Raw genomic sequence first — 6000 nt, forward strand, 5'->3', positions numbered from 1 at the left:
ACCTCTAAAATTTGGGGGCAATTATGGGAAATGTTTGGTCTGCATTTAAAATAGTGTTTGCTAGTATGATGCAAGAAAGAAGAACTTTGTGTTTTTAAAAGGTAGCCTCGGGAGTGACTCTTGAAATAGTCTGGATGGCATTGTTGTTTCAAAATTTAACTTCTGGGGAAGGATTTCTTGAAACTAAGCCAGCCAATCTTAGGAACTACAAAGCTCGTGTATAAAGCAAATATAAACAATCCTAAGTGCCCGAGAATCTTATGCCCATAATGTGCCAGTTATGCAGTTTATTTAGTGATTTTAAACAAGGGGATGGATCAAAGACTCACTTCTATGCTCACCTACAATTCGCTCTCTGTATTTTGGCAGGGGCTGTGCGTGTGTATACAGGTAGGCAACCATGAGCTTCTGCTGATCTGAAATCAGAATGGAATGTTTAGGGTGTGACCTTAATGAAGAAAATGATTCCTTCCCTTACCACCCACAGACATAAAAAGGAGCTGATTCTTCCTTGCATTCCTGATACCAACCATAAGAAAAACTGCAAGTGCCGTGACAATGCTGTTTACTTACAATTGTACACATTGTGGCTGTAGCTTGTAACTACTGATAGGCAAAACAAATAGATAAAGGTAAAAGGGGGCTCAGTGGCAAGGATGTAAAGCAGTAGCACTTCAACTGAAAGCCTGTTTTTCCCCTATTTTTCAGTTGCGTATTTGCAGTAATAATGATTTCTGAAGGGAAGCTGGAGTGACAGTGACTGTGAAGCTAAGACACTTAAAGGAGACAAACATACAGGAGTTCTGACTGATTTTTGCTATGTGCATGATAGACATCACCATCTGCACCGAAAGAGCTGCCATGTGAGCCTAGGCAGTCCCTGCTGGAGAAAACATAAGTTACAACTTGACATGGGTCAGCATGGAGCCTAAGAACACTAATGCCAGACAGAAAAGTCCAGTATAAATTCTACCACTGCAAAAAATAATTTGCAAGAAATTACACATTCCCCAGAACTCTCCCCTACTCTAGTGAAGAAGAATAACACCTAGGGATCCTGATTGCAATGAAAACCAAAATCAAAGCAAAACGGCTGCAGTTCTCCACCTCCTGGAAGAGAGCAGATGCCCCAGGCATTACTTTGGATATAAATTGGATGACCTCGTTTTTAATGGAATTTTGGTCCTATTAGATTACATGAATCTGCAGTATACGGCTGATCAGAGGAGGAGCTCCATATTTCAAGTGTCCAAAATCAAGGTGAAAAACTGGATTTTTTTGCAGCTGGCAGGCAAATACAAAATGCCAATTTGTCTCTTAATTCGTTATAGGCAAAAGGAAATGAGCTTCTCCCTTTTGTGAAGCTAATTTAAAAATGGACTTATCTCTTTATGTGATATACAAATCATCATGAAACGTGAAGGAAAATTCTGGCTTGAGAATATGCCTCAACTGGAAACCTGTTAGCCCCTGTTCACTAAAGAACAGTAGATGACTTCAATGGTGAATACAACTAGAGCATCCGAAAATAAGAGAAACAGCTCATTGGACTTAGCCTTGAACTTCTTTTCCGGTACTGTTTGACTTTTACAGTTTCACTCCATTGCTTTTGTTGTGTTGTGTTGGAAAAGGGTAGCACTGCAACCGAGTTCATGGTCCCAAATCACAACTGAACAGATGGTTAAAAACATGGGGAGGAAGCCAGGCCCAACTGATGTCACATTTGGAACATTTATTTGGGGACTTACAAGATCCATCAGCAGATATTATTTGTATTGTAATGAAGAAAGGCATTAGTGCCTGTAGGGGCTGTGACCCACATTCGGCTCTTAGTCACTCTTTCGTGGTATGTTACTACTCTGAATTTATACCGGTGTGTAAGTGGGAGCAGACTTTGGCCCTATCAAGGTCTTTGGGCATGTATACAGTGAGCAGTGATATTGGTATGGAACACCACTGGGCCATCCTCCTCACCCTAGCACACTGCAATGGGTTTGTTTTCAAATTGTTTGTACAAGCCTATTTTAGATCACACTTTTGCTTACTGTATGTGACTGTGAAATATTATTTTTTCCTTTCGCAACTAACCAGTCCCGGGCACTTTCAAGCTCCAGCATATGACCATTATGATTCTTTATGTGTGAACGATATTTGAGCCTACTAATAATTGTGGATGTGCACAGCCCAGATTTTCTGAACTGATTGCTGATTTTGGTAATTTGTGCTTAGCATGTCCTGAAAATCAGAAATTACTCAGGCGTCTCAAATGAACATGCAGACACCTCACGTCCTGAATATCTGGCCCCTTTAGAGTGTCTCAGGGTTTCCAGAGATTGAGGCACCCCCAAGCCATTGGTCTCTTTTGAAAATAGTGACCATAAGCTGTATGTTAAATGCTTTTTTTAATAGATAAATGTTTTCATAATGTTAAACAATAAATGAAGATGGAAAAAAATAAAAAACATCGAAAAGAAATAGGATCTCCTTTCTTTCATTTTCCTAATTTCTTATCCTTCAAGGTACAAAAGCAGAAAATAAAACACCTAGGGAGAAGGGTTGTGACTCTACAGAGCTATGATGAAACCAGAAAAGCATCAGTTGTTCAGGAGATATCCATGAAAGTGAAAAGGAAAGAATCCATTTCTTTTTTTCCCCATTAGGGCATTTAGCCAGCGTCTTGTACCAGAGACACTGGCTAGAATGAGTCTTTATTGACAGGGCAAAATAACAAAGACATTTGTGAGTTTAGTATTGATTATAATAATGGTTTCCCTGTCTTAGAAGTGTATAGCTGATAAATAACTACAGTAAGAATGGTTTCGCAGCTGCTGATGCAAAGCAGATGTGAGATGTTTATCAATTATAATGCTTTACTGTTTATGCCTCTTAGCAACTGCCACTGGAAAGTTGCAACATATTGTTTAATACTTGCAGTTTTTTGGGTCGATAACTGCAAATTGCTTAAAAATGCTGCACGTTGCCTGGTACCTGGTTTCTGTTATCAGATCCCTCAGAAATCTCTTCTTCTGTACAGCTCCTCTTCACTTTGCCCTTTTTGCTAGTGCTTGTTTTTGCATTTGACCCTTTGATACATTTAGTGCTTCTTCCTTTGTGATTTGCCACTGGCCACCTCACTGCCATTTTTTGTTCCGTCCACTTTTCCCCTCTTGCCTCTTGGGGTGCTTTCTTTTTCTTTGTATATTTCAGACGGCACCCTACTGACACAGAGAAGGAACATCCAGTTCCATTTGTGGATCATTACAAGGATTGTCCCAATTCATCGATCCCAATGCCAGAAAGGTCCACTGTGCTAACCTAGTCTAACCCTTTCCATAACACAGACCATAAAATTCCCCCTGAACATTCCTTTTGAAACTGCCAGCCATGCATACTACACCACAACCATTGGTGAATTGTTGCAATACATTACAGACCCTCATTGTTATATGCCTTGTTTTGGGTCTTAATTTGTCTTGCTTCAACTTCTAGCCATTGCCTCTGGGAACTCCAGGCTGCGCTAGCTTGAGAGTACCCGCTTTGGAATATTTGTTCCCCGTGTAGGCACCTACAGACTGTGTTCAATCACCCTTTAACCTTCGCATTGTGGGAATGCAAAAACTTGCACAGAATTCAAGGAAGTTGGATTTCACCCATTGTTTCTAAATAACTAAAGTCACATATCGCAGCCATGGCTTGAATAAGAAAGCAAAGCAAGCCCTCTTAATACACTCAGAAGTAATAAATTACTCTCTCTCTCTCTCTCTCTCTCTCTCTCCTCTCTGTATCTGGAGATGGAAAAAATTCTATTCCAAGAATAAATTCCTGTTCTTAATGACAAAACTCTCACTGATTTCAGTGAACTGGGATTTGTCCTTAAGGAGCCAAATTGGATTTTGGCCTATGTAAAAAAGACCAAAAATCAGACTCTTTGTGTTTGGCATTCCGGTTCCAGTCTGGGAACTCTAACACCAGTGTAGTGACAAATACAGTGAATCTGCTGTGTACAACACCAGTAGTTTTACTTGGCAGTCCTCTAGAATGCCCCGAGCACTCCGGGTATTGCTACTAGCTGTTCCCTCGTACACAGTAGGGCTGAAAGAACATTCCAAAAATGCAGCCAACGCATTCTCAGCCGCAGTATCCTGAGGTTACTAAACTAAACTTTACCTGCCAAACTGAGCTGCACTGGCAGTTGCAGCTCATGTCACCCCAGTGCCAAGCATTTTGAATAGGTGTCCCAAGTCTCAGAACACCACTGGCCATCATCTGTAGCCACCAGTTTAAACCTCTCTAGCACATCATTGACAGTCTACCCTGGAAAACGATCCTCTCATGCTGACACACCTTGGGAGACAGACCAGTCCATGCCTACAGACAGCACCCCAACCTGAAGCAAACACTCACCAACACCCACACACCATACCGCAGGAATACTATCCTGGGCTGAGAAGCAATCTTTGCAACAAACCCTGCTGCCAACGCTGTCCAGATGTCTATACAAGCAACACCATTACAGGACCTAATGACAACAGCCACACCATCAGGGCCTCATACACCTGCACATTCGCTAACTTAATATAGGCCATCAAGGCCAGCAATGCTATTGTAAATGGGCAGTCTTTGCACCAAAGGTTCAATGGACACAGATCAAACATCAGGAATGGGAACACACATATACCTGTAGGGGAACATTTTAACTTCCCTGGACAGTCAATAACGGATTCAAAAGTAGCCAAGTTTTAAAAACCCTTTGGCAGGGTATTCCCCCTACCCTCCCACCCCAGCATTTTTATCCCAAAGGATGCCTGCTTTTGAACAGTTCACGAATTCAACTAGAAATGTAAACAACAAAAAGTCTTGTGGCACCTAGACGAACAGATATTTTGGAGCATAAGCATCATCTGATGAAGCGGGTCTTTGCCCACGAAAGCTTATGCTCCAAAATATCTGTTTGTCTAGAAGGTGCCACAAGACTTTTTGTTGTTTTCGAAGCTACAGACTAACATGGCTAACTCTCTGAAACTAGAAATGTAATTGGTTTATATGCACTAATGATTAATAGCTTAAGATGTTAAGCAGTGCATAAGGTCAAATGTTCCCAATATTTGGCTGTGTCAGGCTCAAAGCTCAAGAGAAACTTTTAACTAGAACTAAGTCCCTCTCTCTCTCTCTCTCTCTCTCTCACACACACACACACACACACACACACACACACACAAATGGGGTGTGGGGGTTGAGGGAGTGGAGGAGTCACAGAGTTGGTGTCATGCCTGCTCAAATCTGGGAGTTCACCATTGGTTAAGAGGAGACACTTCAGGCCAGGCAATGGCTGGGAGTTACCTGTTTGGAAACGCTGAATAAGAATTTCTTGTGAAAGTACATCCTCCACAGTATCCCTACTCTGCCTTTGCAACAAGGATTTTCAAAAAGGAAGGTCACCCAAAGATATTGTGTGAGCTGTGCCCTGCTTTTGTGTGTATGGTTGTTGAGTCATGCCTTTAGAGTCAGGATAAATCAAACCCCCTGGCTCCATCCTACAAGAAAAATGTTTGTTGAATTCATCCTTGCTGGGATAAATAAGGTCAGAGAGATTTTAAAAAAATCACAGAGGAAGGTCTGCCAAACCCTGGTTCATTTTATTGCAATATTTATTTTCTCCATCCAAATTCAATGAATTCCCATTCCCCCATCACCATGGTTTAAAGCATCCAGGACCTGCTACTGGAAGGGGCCCAGACATAGCAATAAAGCAGATACAATGGCAGCATGCACAAATGATTGTTGTCTTCTGGCCACCAGTTGGAAAGGTCTTGGTTGGCTGAGCTGCCTCTCTCTGTGGGAGGAAAATTAAGCCCTCAAGAGCAGAAGAACAACAATAATCTATCTGTCAGCAGGATGCCCTAGGGAAGAGGCAGAAGGAAGGAAGGATATAAATAACAATCTGCCTGTAGTACTCTAAAGTTCATGAATTTAAACCACATCCAGGCAAGAACAATATTA

The sequence above is a fragment of the Carettochelys insculpta genome, chromosome 3, assembly GCF_033958435.1.
Source record: "Carettochelys insculpta isolate YL-2023 chromosome 3, ASM3395843v1, whole genome shotgun sequence".
Classification (NCBI taxonomy): Eukaryota; Metazoa; Chordata; order Testudines; family Carettochelyidae; genus Carettochelys; species Carettochelys insculpta.